Source organism: Lissotriton helveticus, chromosome 1_1 (assembly GCF_964261635.1).
Source record: "Lissotriton helveticus chromosome 1_1, aLisHel1.1, whole genome shotgun sequence".
NCBI classification, from domain to species: domain Eukaryota; kingdom Metazoa; phylum Chordata; class Amphibia; order Caudata; family Salamandridae; genus Lissotriton; species Lissotriton helveticus.
In genome coordinates this window covers 91,170,038-91,192,412 of record NC_136057.1, presented here as the reverse complement: position 1 = coordinate 91,192,412, position 22,375 = coordinate 91,170,038, and the positions used below count along the sequence as shown (strand labels likewise).

At 48.1% G+C, this 22,375-nt stretch overlaps 1 protein-coding gene across 11 annotated transcripts in view; it reads right to left on the bottom strand.

Moving 5' to 3' along the window:
- LOC144754962 (uncharacterized) overlaps positions 1 to 22,375 on the bottom strand; it is a 225,443-nt gene that overhangs the window by 165,074 nt on the left and 37,994 nt on the right. For 9 of the 11 annotated variants that reach the window (XR_013594886.1, XM_078643369.1, XM_078643541.1 and 6 more), the window contains one exon: positions 9,339 to 9,476. The exons of the other annotated variants lie outside the window; for them this stretch is intronic. The gene's annotated coding sequence lies outside the window, so the exon portion shown is untranslated. The remainder of the gene's footprint in view (positions 1 to 9,338; positions 9,477 to 22,375) is intronic. 11 annotated transcript variants of the gene reach the window in all.

The window sequence follows — 22,375 nt, the reverse complement described above, 5'->3', positions numbered from 1 at the left end:
TGAACGTCATCGGAAAGATTCCCCTGGTGCTGCGCCCACTGGAACTTCAGGTCCCACTGCAGAGCACGTATATGCCATTTGGCATGACCCACCAGCAGGATGCAGGAGGCCATGAGGCCCAGCAGCCTCAGGGTCATCCTCACCGAAAACCGGGATGGAGGCTGAAACATCGGTATCATAGCCCAAATATCCTGGACTTGCTGCTAGGTAGGATAGACCAAAACTGTGCTGTGTCCAGAACCGCTCAGATGAAATGGAGCATATGGGAGGGAATCAGGTGCGACTTCAGCGCATTAACTGTGAACCCCAGCGAATGCAGGAAGTCCGTCGTAGTATGGAGGTGGGAGATTGGTAAGGCCAAAGGGGAGCGTGGTAAACTGAAAATGTGTGTGGCCTACTGTGAACCGTAGGTAATGCCAGTGGGCAGGCAAGACGGGGATGTGAAAGTAAGTGTCCTGCAAGTCCAACACTAGCATAAAATCTCCAGGGTTGAGGGCAGACAAGACCTGAGCCAAGGTTAACATCTTGAACTTCTCCTTCCGGAGGAAGCAGTTGATGTCCCGGAGGACTAAGATAGGACGCAGGCCTTTGTCCTTCTTGTGTACCAAGAAGTAGTGGGAGTAGCAACCACAACCTACTTCTGGCACAGGGACGTGTTAAATAGCTCCCTTGGCAAAGAGATTTGTAACTTCCTGGCAGAGAGGGCGAAATGATCCTACAACATGGGATGGAGTGTTGGTGACATGGAGGGAGGGGTAGTCTCGAAGGGGAGGGAGTAGCCCTTTCGGACTATTTGCAAAACCCACCTGTCCGACGTGATGTTAAGCCAGTGGGGGACATGATGGCGGATCCTGCCACCCACTGGCAACTGGTGGCCCTGGAAGGTCGGACTAGGAAGGTTTGGAGGCTGCTATGGGGGGCTTTGGTGGACTGGCTCGCCCGCTGGCCCCCAGACCCATGACGCAGGGTCCCACGTCCCCGACCATGCAGAGGCTGGGTAGCTTGTACTACCCTGTGGCTCTGTGTGGAACGTGGTGGGGCACCCCTTCTGTAGCCAGGAAAGGCAGACTGCATGGGGTTTGAAGTTGTCGCGAGGCCCAAGGATCTGGCTGTAGCCCTAGAGTTCTCGAAACACCCAAGCGCCTTGTCACCAAACAGGCGACGGCCATCATAGGGCATGTCCAAAAGGTTAGATTGGACATCACCAGAGAAGCCAGACGTTCTTAGCCAGGAGTAGCGCCCCAGGGCTACCGACGTGGAAACCGTTCTACCCAGCGAGTCGGCGGTATCCAGCCTACACCGGAAGGTGAACTTTGCTGCATCTCGACCCTCAGCAACAGCGCGGGTGAGCACAGCCCGGGCCTCCTCCATGCACTGCGGCAGCACCTGAGCAACCGTATCCCACACTGTGTGTGTGTGTGTGTGTGTGTGTGTGTGTGTGTGTGTGTGTGTGTGTGTGTGTGTGTGTGTATAACGGCCCAAGAGACATGCAGTGTTCACCGACCGCAGTCCTAAGCTGGCAGAAGAAAACATCTTCTTCCCAAGATGGTCCAGCTTGAATTCCCTACCTGGCAGAGCAGTAGGGAATGCACCCATTGAGGATGAGGCTTTGACCACCAAGCTCTCAGGGGTAGGGTGTTAGGAGAGGAATAATGGGTTTGCCAGGGCCGGGAGGTGGCGTCAGGCAATCATCCTGTCCACAGAAGCTGCTGGGCTTGGACCAAGTTCCCAGAAGCATGTCAGTGAGGGCCTCATTAAAAGGCAGCAGGGGCTCCGAAGAGGCTAATGCCGGCTGAAGTACCTCAATCAGAAGGCTAGTCCTGACAGCCACCGTAGGAAGCTCGAGGCCCAAGGCCTCAGCCGCCCTACTCAACACCACAGCGTAGGAGGCTTCCTCCCCATAGCCACGGTAGAGGGAGAAAGCATACCAAGGCCTGGGGAGGTATCCAGACCACTGGCATCACCCAACTCCTCTTGCCAGTCCGGCTCCTCAAGTTGGTCTGCTAGAGGGTCAATAGACCCCTCCCAGTCCTCCACAGGCTGCCACTCAGGGCAGTAGGGAACGCCACGGATGAACAGAGGTACAAAAGTCCGGCACCGTGTCCATGTCGGGGTGAGGATGGGGTTGCGATTGACGCCAGTTGGGGGCACAACCGGCGTCTGGGGCGTCGCCACTGGAATTGGCGCCGGGGAAGGTACTGTGAGGCGACCAGCACCAATCCGGATCCAGGTCTCGATCCTTCGGGACCCTGCAGTGCCAGGGCCAGAAACAATGGTATCAAAGGCCTACAGCCCCCAGCCGAGTCTGTGGGGCCGAAGGCATGCCTGCGGAGTCGGGCTGCCCAAAGATTCTGTGCAGTGCTTCGTTAAATTGACAAACCTGGGCATGAGGCCACTCTGAGAAAGGTAGGGAAGCGTGGAGCCGCCCCGGAGAGCGACAACGTTCCGGGTCCCACGTCATGTTGGCCGACAGACAGAGAGAAGGCAAAGAGCGACAATGCATCTTTGCCTTCTTTTTGTGCATCAACTTACTTGAGGAGTGCGAAGACTTCGAAGAGGAATGGTGATGACTCAGTGACTGGTCCTGAGACCTTCTCGATAGGGACTTCGTGCTACGCGGAGCGGACTGCCGGGCCTCTAAATGCTTTCGGGACTGTTTCAGCAAAAACTTCAGGTTCATCGCTGGGCAGTCGGATCACGACTTCGCATCGTGAACGCGCTCCAGGCACCAAAGGCACACGAGATGCGGAGCGGTGACCGACATCAACTTGTGACAGGAGTCACAGGGCTTGAAGCCAGTCCAACGCTATGGGACATCCCTCGTGCTACCAGAACTCGAAGACTAAAAAAAAAAAAAGAGGTCGACAAAAGTCGAAAAAGGGTTTAGTAAAAAACGGACTCAAAGGCACGCCCAAAACTGACTCAAAGGCACGCCCTCTCCGGATCTGGGTTGGCTGGCGCGGAAAATAACGGACGTCAACGCGCAAGTGTGGCGTCTAAGTAAACACCGGAATGTCATCCCGGCGACTACGACGCTGGACACGGAGTCGACCGACCCCACCTACTGAAGCGCAGGTGTACTGCTAAGAAAAAATTTCTCTGAATCCAGTCGGAAGCCTGGGGTAAATTCTAAGGTCAGGAATCTATAACTAATATTCTCTTTCAGATACAAGCATCCTGGGACCGGTTTCGGGGTAAAGCCCCTCATCGGCCAGGCTAGCTTGAATCCAGTAGCAAAGTAAGCAAGGGACCCATGTCTGGGCATACCCTGCCAACTCAGGGCAAACAAAGCAAACACAAGTAGATGATGGACGAACAGATTAAACTTTTCAGATACTCACCCCCAGTCACAGATCTGGGTTGAATCCATCATCGTTCTTAAGCCCACTTCTCCAGCCCAGTTCCGGCCCAGCCATATAAAAATCAGTCTTGACCCTGTGTCTCATGGCAACAGTCCAGACCGAACTGCCAAGTCAGGTCTCAACTGGACCATAAACAAGCATCCTGGGATTCAACCTAGACTGGCTGAGGAGGGATGTTAATCCGAAACCGGTCCCAGGATGCTGGTTTCCGGTCAATGGAAGATCTGGCTTGGCAGACTGATTTGCATATGGCCTGGTCTGAACTGGGGTGGCGAAGTGAGCTAAAGAACGATGACGGACTCAACCCAGATCTGTGACTGGGGGTGAGTGTCTGAAAAGTTTGAGCGCTCCGTCCATCATCTTGTGTTTGCTGGTAAAACTTATTTCAAAAAGCAACCAAGTCTGCTCTAAAGTACGTGCACCTAAAAAAAAAGCAACAGAAATGAAATCACAATGGAAACCTTTACATTCTTTCAAATGAGGTTGCATAAACACAGAGAAATGAAAAAAGGGCAAGATCAACCACCTGCACCTGTGCAAATTTGTACAAACCGAGTATAAATATAGGTGCATCGAAGTTCATTGCAGTTAGGAAAAAAAACAGAATGGTGACAAGGGGAGGATGAATTTCAAATACAAAGTCTGCCTTATGGTAACCCAACGTGATTAGGAAAACGTCAGAGTAAAAGGGCGTAAGGAAAGTCCGAATTCATACCAAAATCACCCTGAGCAAAAAAGGGAAATAAACACTGAAACCTATGCACTATGCAACACTGGTAGTACCAAAGAATGGAAAAAATTGAACAGTTTGCAAAAAATCCACAAAGGAGGGTGAAAACATATCAACTGAGAGAAAAAAAATGAAACCTCGTCAATTCACATTCTTAGAAAAGGTATTTAAAAACACCAAAAACAGGAATACAGTGTAAACAGGACTACAGTGGACGCGTAAGAACTTATGATGTAAAAAGGATGACACATGAATGTATGGACTCAAAATCACAACAGACCCCTCCCCCCCAAAACAACAAAAACTTTTGGCTGAATTTTATAAAATGTGCAGCAGGTGTCTTCAACCAGTCGATCGTGAGCTACCAGTAGCTCCCAGACACCACTGGATTATCTCACAGCTTTTAGTTAATTTTTAAATAAGAACAAGGTCATATTTTCCTTTTAAAGTTAAGGGAAGTGTTACATCCTGCTTGTTCATCTTCCCTGTCCTTCTTTAGTGTTTGTTATTACTTGCTCAGCATGCATCTATGATGTCACAGAGTGTTCTATTGGTGTATGCTTGAAAGGCAGAGTCAGTTACATCTTAGGCTGAGCATGAGTCCATCTGCTCCTGGTGGGGTTTTACAATTGGACTTATATATTCCTGTATTATCAACTTTATCTGGAACATATCTTCAATAAATCATTTCTGTTCTCATCTACTGGAATAAGGACTTTTATTTGTTACAATAAGGCTGTGTTTCTTTTACATTATTATCATCGGGCTGCAGCTAGCAGAGTCTGATAATGTAAATGTTATTTTTTTTTTATCACGCGCACGATTACCAAAAAGGCATCTTGGCACACGTGTCATTTGAAACCTGACTGACCCTATCTGCTCGCCCTAAAACTCCTCCCCCAACACTGCAACCTACCCTCAAAACACTACATGGCTACACTGTCTGCTTCTGCCATAACACTGCCCTCTATCCTGCCACCCCCACCCAAACTGAACCCTACCCTCAAAACACTACATGGCTACCCTGAGATCTCCTTTAGTGAGATATCTTTTCTGAGTAAAACATTTCTGGCTTTCCCCCCCTGTATAAGGCTTTAGTCCGGTGTGAATTCTCTCATGTGAAGTGACATTGTATTCAAGACTAAAACTTATCTGACATTCAGAACACACATAAGGCTTTTTCCCCTCGTGTGAGTTCGCTTATGTCAAGTGAGAAGTAATTTGTAACCAAAACGTTGCTTGCATTTCGAGCACTCATAAGGTTTTTCCCCAGAGTGGGCTCTATCTTGAAGCATAACACTGTCTTTCAGATTCAAGCTTTTAAGGCATAAGGATTTTCTCCAGTGTGGAGCTTCTCATGGTGAGATAGTGTTTTTCTCTGCAGCTTTTCTGGCATTCAGAGCACTCATAAGGTTTTTCATCAGTATAGAGTCGATTTTGGTTAGTGAGGCTGTGCCAATCAAATAGGAATTTCTGGCATTCACCGCATTGGTGATGTTTTTTCCCAGTGTGCGTCTGCTCATGTAGAGTGAGATTGAGTTTAAAATTGATGCTTTTCTGGCATTCGGAGCACTGAATTATTTTGATGGTGTGTTTTCTAATGGCGCTTCTAACCATCTCTACCTCTGAATCTTTTCTGAAATTTTAGAGCACTGATCATTTATTTATACAGTGTGGATTCTCACATGTTCAGCGAGATGAGATTTACGGATGAAACATTTTTGATAAATTGGAGCGCTGATAAGGTTTTTCCCCAGTGTGGATTCTTACATGCTGAGCGAGAGTCCTTCTTTCACTGAAACATTTGTGACATTCAGAGCACTGATAAGGTTTTTCCCCAGTGTGGGTTCTTACATGCTGAGCGAGAGTCCTTCTTTCACTGAAACATTTGTGACATTCAGAGCACTGATAAGGTTTTTCCCCAGTGTGGGTTCTTATATGATGAGTGAGATGGCTTTTTTCAATGAAACATTTCTGGCATTCAGAGCACTGATAAGGGTTTTCCCCCGTGTGGGTTCTTATATGATGAATGAGACTGTTTTTTGTACTGAAACATTTCTGGCATTCAGAGCACTGATAAGGTTTTTCCCCCGTGTGGGTTCTTATATGATGAATGAGACTGTTTTTTGTACTGAAACATTTGTGGCATTCAGAGCACTGATAAGGTTGTTCCCCGGTGTGGAATCTCACATGTGCAGTTAGAAGTGATTTAAGTTTGAAATCTTTTGAGCATTCAGAGCACTGATAAGGGTTTTCTCCAGAGTGGATTCTTGCATGTTCAGTGAGTCTGCTTTTGTAACTGAAACATTTCTGGCATTCAGAGCACTGATAAGGTTTATCCCCAGTGTGGGCTCTTATATGCTGAGTGAGACTGATTTTGTAACTGAAACATTTCTGGCATTCAGAGCACTGATAAGGTTTATCCCCAGTGTGGGTTATTGTATGTCGAGAAAGACTTCTTTTGTCTCGGAAATATTTCTGGCATTCAGAGCACTGATAAGGTTTTTCCCCAGTGTGGGTTTTTATATGCAGCATGAGACAGCCTTTTTGACTGAAACATTTCTGGCATTCAGAGCACTGATAAGCTTTTTCCCCAGTGTGGGTTCTTGAATGCCGAGTGAGACAGCCTTTTTGACTGAAACATTTCTGGCATTCAGAGCACTGATAACGTTTTACCCAAGCGTGGATCTTTGTATGCTGTGTGAGACTACTTTTTATACTGAAACATTTCTGGCATTCAGAGCACTGATAAGGTTGTTCCACAGAATGGGTTATTGCATGTCGAGAAAGACTTTGTTTGCTACACAACGTTTTCTGGCATTCAGAGCACTGATAAGGTTTTTCCCCAGTGTGGAATCTCAAATGTGCAGTTAGAAGTGATTTACGGTGGAAATGTTTTGGGCATTCAGAGCACTGATAAGGGTTTTCCCCAGAGTGGATTCTTGCATGTTCAGTGAGTCTACTTTTGTAACTGAAAGATTTCTGGCATTCAGAGCACTGATAAGGTTTATCCCCAGAGTGGGTTATTGTATGTCGAGAAAGACTTCTTTTGTCTCGGAAATATTTCTGGCATTCAGAGCACTGATAAGGTTTTTCCCCAGTGTGGGTTTTTATATGCAGCGTGAGACAGCCTTTTTCACTGAAACATTTCTGGCATTCAGAGCACTGATAAGGTTTTTCCCCAGTGTGGGTTCTTGTATGCCGAGTGAGACAGCCTTTTTGACTGAAACATTTCTGGCATTCAGAGCACTGATAAGCTTTTTCCCCAGTGTGGGTTCTTGTATGCCGAGTGAGACAGCCTTTTTGACTGAAACATTTCTGGCATTCAGAGCACTGATAACGTTTTCCCCAAGCGTGGATCTTTGTATGCTGTGTGAGACTACTTTTTATACTGAAACATTTCTGGCATTCAGAGCACTGATAAGGTTGTTCCACAGAATGGGTTATTGCATGTCGAGAAAGACTTTGTTTGCTACAAAACCTTTCCTGGCATTCAGAGCACTGATAAGGTTTTTCCCCAGTGTGGAATCTCAAATGTGCAGTTAGAAGTGATTTACGGTGGAAATGTTTTGGGCATTCAGAGCACTGATAAGGGTTTTCCCCAGAGTGGATTCTTGCATGTTCAGTGAGTCTACTTTTGTAACTGAAACATTTCTGGCATTCAGAGCACTGATAAGGTTTATACCCAGTGTGGGTTCTTCTATGCTGAGTGAGACTGTTTTTGTCAATGAAACATTTTTGGCAATCAGTGCACTGATAAGGTTTATCACTAATGTGGGTTTTTCTATGCCGAGTGAGACTGTTTTTGTCATTGAAACATTTCTGGCATTCAGAGCACTGATAAGGTTTTTCCCCAGTGTGGATTCTCATATGTTCAGTGAGTTTAGATTCACGGCTGAAACTTTTTTGGCATACTTTGCACGGAGAGTGGTTTTCCCCAGTGTGGATTCTCATATGCTCAGTGAGATAAGTTTTACGCCTAAAACTTTTTTGGCATACTTTGCACTGAGAGTGGTTTTCCCCAGTGTGCTTTCTGTCAAATTCTGTGAGATAAGATTAATGGCTGTATCTTTTTTGGCACAGATAACTTTTTTCCCCAACTTTGGTTATTTTGCCTCGAAGGAGGCGGGTTTGAACACTGAATTTGTTCTCACAGTCCGTGTTTTTATAAGGTGTATTCCTAGAGTTAGTATCTCTATGTTTAGTTTTCTCTTGCCTATATGCCACGGTAAGAGTGAACCTGATTTTAGAGTTGGGCTTGTTTAGAAAATGTTCAGCATTTATCTCTAAAAGAAATTGTGTATAATCTTCTTAACACTTGAATTGAGAAAAATATGTCTGGAAGCAGCCCTGTAACATCAGTTGAAATTTTTCTAGCAGATAATAGTCTTTAGGTTATAGCCTCTCCAGCAGCAACTTATTTTGTGACTGAAGTTTTTCTCAAATCTATTTGTATAGGTTTTTAGCAATGTAGTAATAAGGTGTTAGTCTGATATTTAATGATTAAACTGATAAGTACCTTTTTGCACTGATGTAATGGCAGTAACTTGGCGTTAGAACGTGCACAGTCCTATTGTGGATCATTAGTCGCAGAACATCAGTTCCTTTTACCCATGCGATGTTAGGTGTGAGGTTAAGGTTTATAGTTCTGAAGACGAGGATTTATTTACAGTAGCTATAGCGCAACGGTGCTCCTTTAATCCATTTTTATACTTAACAGTTGTACATCTCACTCCTGCACAACAGATAATGTTGAGGCGATTTACATATAATTACAGAACAGTACACAAAAAAAGGAAACAATCTGAGATGGTCATTAACACAATAAAGTGGTGAATTTTTAAGGTTTTCGCAAGAGTGAGCAGTGTGGGTCGTGGTGTCCTATCCAGAGGCAGATAGTCTCAAACTTGCATAACTGGTTAAAAACGGTTGTTGAACAAAGGTGATTTCCCAATCTTTTGGTTGTTAACGTGTCAACTTCGGAGTCTTCTTTCAGCGTCTTTTCTTTGATAGTATCCAGAAGAAACCTTTAGTTGTAACTTTCTTTTATGCAGTGTGTGCTTCCTCTCTAGAATTACATGATGCTTTAGATGAATGTTATTCTGCCATGCTGAGGCAATTTGTCTTTCTGATAATATTTCAGATGAGGATGTTGAAGCGGTCTTTCTACATTATTTCTGATGCTGTGTGCACAGATATGGCTTTGCTCTGGGTTAATGAAATGCAAAATTAGAGACTTCACTTACAGGTATAGTACTTTCCACACCTAGATTTTTGGAAGAATGCTGGATGTCCTTCAGATTTTCAAAGTAATCCTTCTTATGGCACCGACATTCAGTTGCCTTGTGCTAAATCTTGCTTTCTTTGTCCGTAATTTCAATCATCTACAGTATGAAAATGAAATAGTTAATACATGTAAATTTCCACAAATATACTTTACAAGCCAAATCAATGCAGAATTTTGAAAATGTTGAGCTGTTGAGAGTACTTGGATGTAGGAGTGAGGATTTGCAGAATTTTCAACATTTTATTAAGCTCACAAAGGATACATGGAGTTGTAACACAGAATCTCAAAGGCAGCAATTAAAGTCATATGGACTGGCACCAAACAGATATATAAAAAAATAAAATACTAATAATTAATTTGTAATGTAGATTTCTGGGACGGGAATGACCCCTCCACGGACAACATGCATTTTCCCCTGCACTGAGTTACCACCTACTTGTATCTGGTATTCTGACTTTTGAGCTATGGCCTCTGCCTCAAGCAAATCTATTGTGTGCTGCGAGGACTATGCCTAGACCTATCCCTCAACTATGGTCCAGAGTATGAATCAAGGGCGATGAAATTAAGCCGTACTTTCATGTGTTCATTTTATTCCACCTGATTATCAGTAGTGAGCTCCGCTAGCTCCCGGCCTGAGAACCCATAAATCCTGCTTATATATCCTGTAAGTGCTCGGAACCGGTTGCGGCGGTGGTCGGAGGATCTCCTCCCACTGGTGACTCCCCCTGTGAGTGGCGGCGGTGAACGCCGCGACGCACAGCCGAACCGCAAGCTGATGTGGGTGAGCCCCGGGCCTCTAACTACAAGAGGCCGGGGTCTGAGGCCTAGGCGGGAGTGACGGTGGTGGAGCGGACTCAATCCCCTGTAGCTCCCGGAGGGCCCGGCGCCTTCATACCCGTGCCGGAGCCTGCTGCCATCTACGGCTGCTGTGGCGGACCCTAGAGCCTGCTGGTTGCTGCCACGGGAGTGCCATATCGGCCGGCGCCCGCGGAGGTGGCCGCACCGGAAGGCCTTTCCCGCCGGCGCCGCATCGCAGAGTAGGTGGAGGCTGTGGGAGACGCCTGCAGTGACGGTGAGGAGACCCTGTCGGCCCTAGCGACCCCGTCCTTTGGGTGCCCGGCGGAGGGACGGAGGCTGTGCGCGACAGAGGTGGCTTGGCTCATGGTCCTCTGGCCTGCCCCGTTGTGGGGACTTTCCCCTGCTGGCGGCTGGCGGCCATTGGAAGGCCCGAACACGCCGATCCGACTGCTGGAGAGGGCCTGAGACCCCTGGGAGTGGAGCTGCTCCGTGGCAATATACGCCCTGCTGGGAGAGGATTGGGGGCCCGGAGGGCGCTCCGGTGAGTGGCGTTCCATATCCTGATCCCCCCTCCACACTGACTTGCCTGTTCCGGGGGGCGGCGCACCGAAGGGGACTGGTGTGTGGTGTGGGTCCACTTCACTGGACTGAGGCTGATGGGGCCTGGATCTTGACCCATTACACGCGGTGTCGATGCTTTGTGCCTTGGGGGGTCGCCCTACGTCACTACATCCCTGTACCCATTGACTGGGTGTCGCCTGGGACTTCAGATCTGAGGGTGCCCAGTGCTGTTACTACCTGAGGGGGCACCCCGAGTGGCTGGTGAGCGCTCTGGGCACTGGCCGTGCGTAAAGACAGAATGTCGCGTGCCACGCAGCCCAACACCATCACCCAATACACTACGCAGCGGCTGCCCTCCCAACGGATTACGCGCCAATCGGGCCAGGATGAGGGAGCGGGAGATCCTGGGGAGCCAACACGGGCGGAGTTGTTGAAAGCCATACAGGGCTCACATACTGCACTAGAGAGGCAGATCGAGACGGTCTCCATAGACATCAACCTGCTGCGCACTGACCTTCGTAAGGTTGCTGATAAGGTCACTGATGCCGAGGGGAATATTGCGGAGCTGCAGGGTGAGGTGGCCACTCTCAAAAAGACAGTCACGCACCTCACAGCTGCGACGCAGGCTCTGGAGCGAAGGGCTGAGGATGCAGAGGGAAGGGCCAGCCGAAGCAACATACGGGCCCTTGGGGTGCCAGAACGGCTGGAGGCGGGGAACGCTGAACGCTTTCTGGAAACATGGATCCGTACAACGCTGTGCCCGGTGGGCCTCTCAGACGTCTTTGTCATCGAGCGAGCGCACCGTGCTCTGGTCCCGCCGCCGCGCCCCGGAGCGCCCCCCGCGAGCCTTGATCGCCAAAATCCTGAACTATAAAGATCGCGATTGTATTCTGCGGGCGGCACGGGAAATGGCGGATCTCACCATCGAGAACAGCCGGGTGTCCATCTACCCTGACTACACGCAACAAGTCCAGGAGCAGAGGAAGTCCTATTTGGGGTGAAGAGGAAGTCCTATTTGGGGTGAAAAGGAAGCTGCGCGAGTTGAAGCTGCAATATATGCTATTGTATCCCGCAAAGCTCAGGGTACTCTCGCAAGGGAAGGGGCACTTTTTTGACTCTCCGGTGGAGATTTGGGAGTGGCTGGAAATCCGAGGCGACGACCTCCTGCCCGGGGAACGGGTGGGACCCCGAGAGACCTGGGGAACACGGCCTTCACGGAGACGCCGTAGCAGATGGAGGCGCGGATCTGGGTCGGCTGACCCGGAGGAACCTAGGATTACGGTGGGCAAGGACGGTGCTATGCTTCTGGAGCCTTTGCCGGGTGAGTCTGAGTTGGGAGACCCGAGTCAGGTGGACCCTGAGGAGGTCCTGGTCCCTGACACCTTGCAAGACATGATACAGAACACGCTCCTCACTGCTCCTGTGATCCCGGAAACAGGAGGGACTGAGTTGTTGCAGGTACCGGTTTCATCCTGAGGTGATGTGGCTCCTGGCTGTTCTATGTGTTTGACCTACTGGCCTGTGCCTGGGTCGCGTTCCTGATTGAGAATTGCTGTCGGCAGCATTTGACATTTGGTGACTATCTGCCTTGGAGGGCCTTCATTGTTTCTTTTTCCATATGAGAGATCTGTTGGGGGTTGGGGGGGGGGAGCTACTCGATGGAACGTGTGGTTCTTAAAAATCCGGACCCTGTTGTTCTCCCGATATCGAGGTCCAATACCCGTGTCACAAAACCTCAACGTACCAAGACGATTTTGGCGTCTATGAACCGATAATAATTAGGACATCATTCCTATGTATTTGCGTCACAATCGAGGGTTGCCAACTCCCCAAAATCGTAGTTTCCGTCCCCATCCCTTAAACTCCATTTTGTGAACGGCATCCATCTTGCATCTTGCCCTCATGTTAAGTCAATTAAAGGTCGAGCTTGATCAAAAAGGACACGTCCACCTTTCGCGACTTCCCCCTGACCTGTCCCAACTGACTCCATTGCCTTAAGCCAAACCTGTTTTAGCAGCTCCCCGCCCAGTGGCCGAATACGATAGCATCAATACATAACATTCCACAAACCATTAACTACATACAGACCATGCTTTCTGCAAACATGCACCTGTCCACTTTCCTTGTTTATGGCCAGTTTTATGACTGGGTTGTACCTTTCTTTATTGAGGTTTCATCGATATCTGATGGGAGTTCCAGGCCTAACTGGGTAATCTATCAACGAACTGGACATCTAAAGTATGGGCTTGCTTACATGACTTCGCTCTTTGTATTATTGTAGAAATATGTGTATAGCCATATCATAAACTCAGGAATTCTTGCTTGCAGCTATTATTTTTGTATATAAGGAGACGGCTGGTTCTGTAAAAACGAACAGTCTCCCGAGAACCTACTCTCCGTGTGGTGTACTTCTGGGACACGTGTTACTTGGTAGCTACCAATAAAACTTGATCTTTGACGGTAACTAGAAGACTCAGTGTTTCTTTGGTCCGGAACAAGGGAGAACTCAGAGGTCTTCGGGTGCTACCCCCTGGCATCACCGGGTTCCTAAAAACCCGGCACCTCAGTTGGCGCCCAACTCGGGGCGATATCAAGCGGTGACGGTCCAAGCCAGATGTTCGTGAGGAGCTTTGTGTGAAAATTCCGGAGGACGGCCAGCCACTTCAGCGACCCCTGTATGTCGACGTGGTTCCGAAGGTCTTTGCTGCGAGGTTCCCCGCGTCCCGACGGCTACGAAGGACTGCTGCCCTGACTATCGCCTTGTTTTGGACCCAGTGATCCTTGGTAGAGCGAAACGATAGACGAGTCTTCTAGCGACGTCACAGATCTTCAAATACTTCAGTTAAGTATAAGTGGAGCGTCTCCCAGTCCTTAGTTTGTCCTTAGTTTTTGGTATCCTTGAGATACGACTTGATTTGGTACTTGCAAGCCCCAAAGCCGAAGGACTCGTGTATTCACGAGAAATATTGTAACAGATAATCCTTTGAAGTTTGAAGCTAGACTAGTGAGCGAAGATGCCTGGTTTTAGCAGACTTGGAAACTTGTTTTGTCTTGGTTGTAGTAAGGACTCCCGATTAGAGGATTCTTGTCCGGTTCCTCCAATTGGAACTCCAACGTATGAGCTCTATGTAAAGCACGGCGTAGGTCCTATAACATATAACGAAGTATGGATAAAATACACCCGCAAGGATGGTGTTTTAAAATGGCCCCAATATGGTAGTTTTCGACTCAGAAGTTTTAGATAACCTAGAGGTCAAACTGTTCAAGAAGAAAGCCCGACCGGCGATGTTTGACTCTTTCCGCCTATGGCGCAAAGAAGCCAAACAGAAAGAAATAAAATTAGCAAAAAGAAATAAAAGAGGTATGTCGATGGTGCAAGCTGCCGTTGCATACAGAGATAACGAGGAAGAGCAGGAAAGCGAACAAATGCTTAGAAGCAAGAAACTAGCAGTAGATAAATGTTACCCGATGTTACCAAATAAGGGACAGGGTCAAGAGAAAGGATCCGATAAAGATCCATTAATGTCTCATTTATTGAATTCGCCACCACCCTATGCACAAAGTGCCACAGCACCTCCGCAACCTTTAGTTGCACCTCTGGTAGCTGTTATACAGGCTCCTTTACCGCACTCACCGGCTACTCTTCAGCTGGCTCCTGTTTCTCTGGTGCAGCCTCCTCAAGGCTCACCAATCACATCTACTTCTCCTACTGTTCCTTCTAAAATTTCGCCTAGCACACCTTCTAGTCTCTCTGATACTCGTTCTACGAACATTTCTGTTTCTACTTTGCGTGACTCTGTTCTACCACCAGTTATTCCCCCACTTTCACCTTCCGTCTGGCATAAAATGGCCAGCATTGTTACTAACTTTCCTTCACCACTTTTTCGGTCGCTTAAAACGACCCCTAACACGGAACGAAGACAATTACGAAGCCAAATGCCCGATTATCAGGAAAGAGAATCATTGAATAAGTTAGCACGAAATTGGGCTATGGACACAGCAAGATATGATGTAGAGTCTGTCTTGAACGTTTTCCGTCAATGGGATGAACCAACGCAAAGATACGTCTTTGAGCAGATGTGTGTTTTTCTGTGTGAGGATTTGGAAGATAATGGTCAGAAGCGCAACCAGCAAGAGTTGTGTAGTGTACGATTTAAATTTGGGGAGGGTATGATAGTTGGTCCCGACGTTGAAAAAGCAGTTGAGATATTATTATCACATCGAAGTACGGGTGGTAATTCTGGGTCATCCTCTGACAATGGTACATCTAGCAGGAAAAGAGCGAGACAGTACCCCATGAGAGAGGTTCCTCCGGTCTGGAGGGAAGGAGACACAACTGCAGTTCCACCGGTTCTGCCTCATTTCCAGCGTGTATGGGTACATGTCCCCTGGAAAAGATCCGAAGTTTTAGCACTCAAACAGACACTACCCGATCCCCGTAAAAACCCGACTGGGTATTATAAGGAGTTGTCCCAAACTGCAAGCTCATGTATAATGAATTTAGCGGATATAGACATGTTGTTTGGGAACGTTGTTCCACATCCTTTATGGAGTAAGATACGTCATACAGATCATGACCAAGAATTAGGTGACTCGTGGGCGAACATTGCGACTACAGATGCTAGACAAGTCGGTGGTTTCAAGCCTGAGCCGTTAATAGCTGAACTTCCTGGTAGAATTATTGCGTACATGAAGACCATTATGCCTGAAGTACGCGTGAACTGGGACAAGCTATCGGCGTGCAAGCAAAAGAAAGACGAGAATGTGTCTGACTTTTTCACAAGATTTGAGGAAACTTTCACTGACCATAGTGGTCAGGATATGGCTACCGAGGGTGGCCAAAGATTGTTTGTAGACAAGTTGGTACACAATCTGCTTTCCGAACTGTGTGCTAAACTATAAGATTCAGAGAGTGCTTGGGCTGTCTCTACGTCAGCGCAGATTTTAGCAACAGCTCAGTACTACGAAAACAGGCGCAAAGACGAGCTAGACAAGGCAGACAAAAAGACGAAAGATTTAAAAACTAAAGTTCTTCTCCAACAGGCCTATCCGCCCCGTATGGCTAGCCAGCCCAATTATCAACAGAATAAGCAGTATTCTAGAGACGCGCAAGGAAACGAGTCTTCCCATCAGCGTGTTCCATATGGCCCGAATCAATGTGCGTATTGCAAGGAAGAGGGTCATTTTAAAAGTAATTGCCCGGCTCTTGCGCGACGCTTAAACGGTGTTTCAGGTGTAAGAGGGAGAGGTGTTCAACATGCCCCCAGAGGTAGGGGCCGTGGAAATTTCTCCCAGAACACAGTATCTTTTCCGCCTCAGAATTCCATGAATAGCTTTGACCAACAGAATAACGCATCGTCTAGGTCAGCTCAGTACTATGCTGACGACTATTACACCGAACACGACAATGAGGGTAACGATCGCTAGGACAGCCATGGACAAAGAGAGGGAGTTGTTTCAGTTCCAGTAGATCAGGATGGACCTTATGTCGAGGTAATTACCTCAGGAGTGTCAGAGCCATTTCTGCTGGATACTGGTGCTACAAAAAGTTCTATTATGCACTCAAAACTTCCTGGCGCACCTTTGTCTGGCGAAATGAATGTCTCAGTAGGCTTCTCTGGCGCCCCTGTTAGAAACCCGATCTCTAGTCCTATATCCCTTTCTGTTGGCCCCTGTGAATTAGAAACACCCCTCATTCTTACAACAGGTTGCGGTGAAAATTTGTTAGGTTTGGATTTGCTAAAGAGGTTGTATGCGACTTTGTACTGTTCTCCCTCGGGAGTACAACTTACCTTAGGGAAAAAAGTCATTTCTCCAATGTACTTGTCAAAAGAAGGTATTCCAACCGAATTGTCATCACTTCCTGATATACTGTGGGCTAATGGTTCCAATGATGTAGGTCGTTTGGAGATAGCACCGTATGTCATAACTTTGAAAGCCAACGTCGGATTGCCACGTATTCCCCAATACAAAATATCTAACGAATGCGAGAAGGCATTGTTAACGATCATTTATGATTTGATCGATAAAGATGTTATCGAAGAAACAACAGGGAACGTTTGTAACAGTCCAGTTTTACCGGTCTTAAAACGTACTGATCCTTCACAGCCCCCTGTGTATAGGTTTGTTATTGACCTCCGAGAAGTAAATAAGGTAGTTATCCTGTGGAAAATTAGTACGGTTTGGTGAACATTATCTGCGCCATCTTGCCTTTTCCCCTGATGCCACACTTTTGTCGTGCGCACCCGCCATTTTAAGATGCCCTGATCAGAACAAGCCCTTTTGCATGCCACTGGCCCCCGACATAGCCCTTCGCCCTCACCAAGCCTGCACGCTGACCAACCCCCTGCTTGCACCTGCCTTGAATCATAAACCCCTCTTCAGCGCTGCTCTGCCTCAGACCCTCATCCTGTTCCCAGCGCGACACCTCCCTTCTTCCCTTTCATGGTCCCCGGCCCTTTGATGCAAACCCCTTTTTCCCCGTGTGCCCGTTTGTCTTCCTCGTTCCCAGGCCGACACCCAGCTCTGCCGATACTATTCCTTGCCCCTCCCCGTACAATAGAAAGCTTCCCTCATCAAAGGACCCCCGAGTTGATCAAAGCCCCCACCCCATGAGATCCGATCAAACCCCGCATTCCATGAATTGGCGGAATATCCAGCTGCGCGATACTCATCACCTGTTGTGACCAGGGTGGGGACTTCTACTGTAAATGTGTGTGGGAACGGGCCCGGAGGGGGGGATTCCGGGAATGTCTTTCCGTACATCAAAAGCTTTGCCATGAGTATGTAAACTGTAATAAAATCGCAAAACCATGTATATAAGGGGCCAGGCCTCAGAAATAAGTTAGAGCACCTCAGAACGATACCTGCTGTCTGTTTTGCTGTGTTCTCCTCCGGAGAGAATAAAACCTTGTTTCCTGCTTTCCAGTCTCCAGCGCCTCCCTCTTCATTGATTAATAATTCGTGGGTCACAGAGGCAATACCGCCGGGCAAATATCGATTGTCCCCGACCCGATCAGGTTTAACAATTGGCGTCCCAAGCGTGGGGCCCATCAGCGACTCGTGGATCCAGTGGGAGAGGTCCCGACGACAGAGTGAACGACTGCAACGATCGGGAGAGCTCTTGCCCAATAGAGACCCTCGTCTGGCAGCCGATCATCCGAACTTCACTAGTTCCGAACAGACCTCTCTCGAGTGATCTACGGTCCTGACTGGGAACCATTAGGAGTGCCGTGAGAAATACGAGAAAAAGAGGACGAACGGGCGCTGGATTCGGAAGACAAGAAACTGTCCATACGGTCCGGGTAAGGTCGTGTAAACACGACGAATCGCGAAATAATTGCTTGATTGTTTAAAAAATACTAGTATTACTCTTTGTTAACTTATTTGGAGATTCACTGTCTGCACGCGGAGAAACAGTAGGCTCTTTCCCTTTTGCAAACAGTGAAGGGTAGGTAACGCAGCCGTCGTGCCTATTTTTCTCCCCCACTGACTATTATTTATTAACGGTTTTTGGGAGATTCCCTCTCCCTCACTGATTAACTGGGTTCTTTGACCCCGAACTACTGTTCGCAGATTGTCTTCTGGAGATTCTCTGTCTGCAAACCGGAAGTAACAGATTCCTCTTTGCGGATAGTGAAAGGGTAGAGGACGCAGACTTTTGCGCCCTACTTACTCTCCCCATTGATTCTACTCTATCTTATTTATTATCGATTTTTCCTCGTTATTGGTTACTCCTTTTTTATTTTTGTTCATGAGGTATTCACTGCCTGCAAACAACGTAGAATAGAAATATTCTGTCTAGTCTTTGCGCACAGTGATAAGATAGGCAGTGCTGACTTTTTGTCCCTCGTTACGAGCCGTCATGTCTGTCTTCTCCCCACTGATTGATAATTGGTTCAGCCCGGACCGTGTATTAGAGGTGGATCATATAGCTCCACTGGAAGGCACCCCTAATAAGGACATGTTCATAAACTATGGATTAGCCACCATAGCCTATAATAAATTGTGGCACAGGTATACCAAAGAAAGTCAAGACAAACAGTGGCCACTGGTAGGGTCCTTTGACCTTGATAAAATGGAAACGTTGGAAATAGCCCTTCGCAATAATAAGACAACGCCTATTATGCTCGACAGTCTCGGTATGTGGCGCAGAGAGGCTATGCGACGACAGAGAAAAGATGAGGACAAATCAGGTAGAGAAACATATCGACAGGACAACCCCGGGGCACCACGACCCAAAAATGATCCCCCGACACTACGCAAACGACGGCCAGACTTAGGGCAAGACCAATGCGCTTTTTGTAGATATGTCGGACACTGGAAAGCCCAATGCCCGACTCTACTGAGCGTGAGTAGGGGCAGAGGGCCGACAGGAATAGTAGGCCGACAGAAAGGGAAAAGGTGCGAGACAAAGAAGAATCCGACTCACATAGACAAACCAGATAGAACCACCACGTTCGATTATGCCCGATGGCACAGATTTCGCCAGAACGATTTCAGCGACATGTTCGAATTTTCCTAGGTCGGACAATGTAAAGACGGGAACCCAGCCTAGTTCTAAATTAACAGACAGAAAGAGAAAAATTATGGCCAATAACTGTTTTATATTTGTCTTGGGTCTCTGTATGTCGTACTTGTACTGTCCCCCGTCTGAGTTTGTGTGTATGTAATGTACGAATCTGCGTCATCCCTCTACACGTGTTTCCGTGTTACTTAACCTCTGTTAGCAGAAACTTTAGCATAAAAACAACCTGGAAAGAAAGAAATGGTAAAACAAAATCCGTAGGCCATTGATGAACTTGAACTTTTATTTTAACATGACAAACAAGAAACAATAACGCTAAGAACAAGAACGGTAAAACTGTAGAAAAATGAAAGTCAACAGAACATTCGCCCCCCCCCATTCTGGAACCTTCCAAAGTAGGGCAGGGTTACGGCTACGCCCAACCAGCGGCAACCCATATAAGTCGGGCCCCGCTGCCAACTCTCGGTCAGGAAATCTTAACATATGGGGAAGCCGGAGGAGAGGCAGGGGCCAGCGGAGTCCGGCCGCAGCGGCCCTGGGTAGTGGCCGGTAGTCCCGCCACATGCCTCCTCGGCCCAGCCGCAACGGGCCTGGATAGTTTCAGGTAGTCCCGCCACATGTCCACCCGGTCCGGCCACCAATGGCCAGGGACCAGGGCCAACTGAGTCCGGCTGCAGCCGATAACCTAAGGAAGCCGGCCCAGAGAAGGACGAGACACCTCTTTCTTTTCCCTTCCGTGACAGCCGCAGCAACTCTGGGCGGCGGGACGTCCTGTCCATTCCTCTGCAGGAATGCGTCCAGGTCGGGCTGGGAGGGAGAGGCGACGCGGACGAGCCTCTCCCACCTCCATGGATAGGAGGTCTCCCAGCCCCGGCCCAACGCCGAACACCCCCAGTCAGGCGATGGCGCCCCAATACTTGCGCAGCACCGAACGTGCAATGGTGCCCATATTTTCGGAGCACCGAATATGCAATGACTGCACCGATACTTGCGCAGCACTGAATGTGCGCCGCAGGTGGCCATACCTCCGTAGCACTGGGCATGGGCCTTATGGAGCACCGGATGTGGAGAGACCTTCGTGCGGGCCGATGAAAAAGAGCAGCATGGAGTGCACCGGGAGAAGGAGACGGCGCGAACGAGTCTCCCTCACCCCCCAGGTGGGGGCATCACAGCCGCACCCCAGCTGAGCGTCCCGCTTCCACAACACAGAGTTCCATCCCCTATTTGTCCTCAGAATAGATCTCTTCCACTCTTGCAGACTCGACGAGAGGGGACTGCTGCAGGGCCTCAAAATGGCTTCTGGGCCTGCTGGAAGGCGGGTCTCGGCCGCTAGAGTAACTTTGAACAGCAATGTAACTCGGTCGCTTGCCCACCGGAGCACGAGCCCCCACCTCCGACAACATCTCCACAGCCTTGAAGATTCTACAAAGGTCCCCGGAGGAACCCTCGGCCCCCGCAGGCTTCCGGTAAGGGACGGCTGCCTTGACCACTAACGAAACAAGCATGACATTGCCACTCCTTCTGTTAGCATGAATTCTAGAACTGCCGAAAAGGACTCTGGTCCAACTGCCGGTTGAAGGAAACATTTTTTCTGATGCTACTTCCGGACTAACCCGGCCCCGCCCAAAATGGCGCCGGTATCAATAGGAACTTACGAACACCTCGTGGTGTTCCTTTCTACTAATACAAAACCTGATGTTCTGAGACATATATGATCTTTTGTACACTTGACCAGAAAAGACAAGGAGAGCTCACTCGACGAACATTGTAAAAGGATCCCGTTAAAAATGTTGATTACAAATGTACGATGTATTATATTTTTATAGCTAATGTATAACCTCATTTATGACGCACGCACACGGTATGCCTATAGGAAATCTGATTGCAACTATTCTGACCATGCTTCTAAATTATGAAATAAATGCCCCCGATCCCCCAACCAATTGATAGACGTTTTAGTTCCCTACGGATGAATGAATAAACCTTTCTAACGTTTTTATTGCTGCGAAATAACGCCCCCACTGTGCGCACTTTAGCCATTGCCGTGTGCAGCCAAATACGACTGCACCCTCATAATCTACGTACTGAAATGACTTTGCAAAAATAAAGGTTTTCGAAACTATGAGCGGGTTTTGCATGCTTTATTTAAAATATGGGATGGGCGGGAGAGTTCTTTTCTGTGCACCCTACTATGCTCTCTCTTTAAGGTTATTAAGAAGATGGCTGCCCAGCCCTGGAGGACGGGTCGGATCTACGACACGACGCTCTGCCTTCAAGGTACGCGGCTGACTCATGAACTCTCGCATGGAGGAAGACCTCGACTTCCAAGGATGGGTAAAACGAACGGTATAAATGAGGGAATGTAAAAGAAGGGTAAAATAAAACGATGTAAGTGTTGTAAAGTACGACGTTCAAAGGTATTAGGGAACAGAGCTGACCCAAGAACCGAAGAACCTTAGAACGTCACAGCGTTGAAGGAGATTTAAGGATCCCGATAGTGAGATACATCTTCTGACTAGACACCTCGCACTAGGCACCTCTGGTTTCCTTTTTACGTTTCCCCGCACACGACCTATATGGACACACTGACCCCCCCGACTCCAGAAACCATATCCCCGGGGACTCTACCCCGAGGAGGAAAGACGAGTAAGAGGTAAGTAAAGGACTCTCGAATCCACGTATTTGATATGCGCGAATGGTGTTCCCCTCCCTTCCCTCCTTTTTCCTCCCTCTGCAGGTTACCTCAGAGATTACAGCCGAGGTGTGGCGAAGATCTGAAGCCTTGCCATGTCTAATACACGAAGCAGACTAGCACTGCAAGGTGGCGCCTAAGCACGCCTACAAACTACTCACGTAGCAAACAAGCCTGTAAAATTAGTATGATCTGATAAAAAGTGATCACCCTTAAACCAGACCGCACGAATGAACCCATGTCACGTATGATGCGAAACTATGAGAGAATGTGTGTGCGTGACTGAAGTGTTGACCCAACTGGTCGAAGGACCAAGAATGCAAGAAAGTGCGACAAAATGGTACCTCTTTTTTTCCCTTTTTTATCAAAACATGTCCCCTCTACCCTGTCTAATGCTCATCCGCCTCCAACTGCATGA